The sequence below is a fragment of the Hippoglossus stenolepis genome, chromosome 11, assembly GCF_022539355.2.
Source record: "Hippoglossus stenolepis isolate QCI-W04-F060 chromosome 11, HSTE1.2, whole genome shotgun sequence".
Classification (NCBI taxonomy): domain Eukaryota; kingdom Metazoa; phylum Chordata; class Actinopteri; order Pleuronectiformes; family Pleuronectidae; genus Hippoglossus; species Hippoglossus stenolepis.
The window spans coordinates 25,431,876-25,432,821 of NC_061493.1; positions in this window are offsets into that span (position 1 = coordinate 25,431,876).

A 946-nucleotide genomic window follows, 5' to 3' on the forward strand; every position below is an offset into this window, starting at 1 on the left:
GGGATGGAGGGATGGAGGGATGGAGGGATGGATGGAGGGATGGATGGATGGAGGGAGGGATGGATTGATGGAGGGATGGATGGATGGAGGGATGGAGGGAGGGATGGAGGGAGGGATGGATGGACAGATGGCCTCGACCTATTAACATGTCACGCCAGACGGCCGGAACCCCCACGTGAGAGTGGGTCTCGCTGAGCAGAAGGTGTTTCCGGTGAAGACGAGCTGGCCCCTTCTCTCAGGTGAGTGACACCTGTCAGCTGTCGGGCTGGATGCGTAGTGACCTCGGCGGAGGAGGAGCGTGTCTGGAGCAGCTGATCCGTGAGTCCTCATGATGGAAACCAACAAAATGACACAACACTTTCTGAGTCTTGATTTCAATGCAACCACGAGGGCGACGCTGCCCTGCGCACGGGAGGTTTGGCCAATGGAAAGTGGAGGACGCCGTCGCCGGACGGCCGCGGGCTCGGCCTCGGTGGTCTTTTCCTGTTGGACCTCATCAGTAGATCCTGGTGGAGCTACACAAGTGCCTCATTTCTTCTGAGATGTGGTTTTGCTTGGCCACGTGCTATGACCATCTCCTTCACGTCCACACAACACTGATCCTCCTTCACTCTGCCCATTTTCACATGTCATGTACGTGATGTGTTATGAGTAAATCTCAGAAAGGCCAGAGTTGATGTTGCTCTTTGCTGATGTCGGCAGGATCACATCTGTGAGAGGACATCTGGAACTCAGGGCTGAGGGTAAAGACCGTGCACGGCTCGAGTCTGGGACACTAACCTCAAAGTGGGGGCCTGAGGACCAGGGCCCGCTCACCGCTGTGATCCGGGGAACCAGGTGGGGCTCTGAGCTTAGTTCAAAAGGGTGTGTTGTAAAGTACAGCTGTAGAATGGGTGAACCTTCAGAAATACCATATCCCACCAATATAAAAGTAAAGTGCAGGATG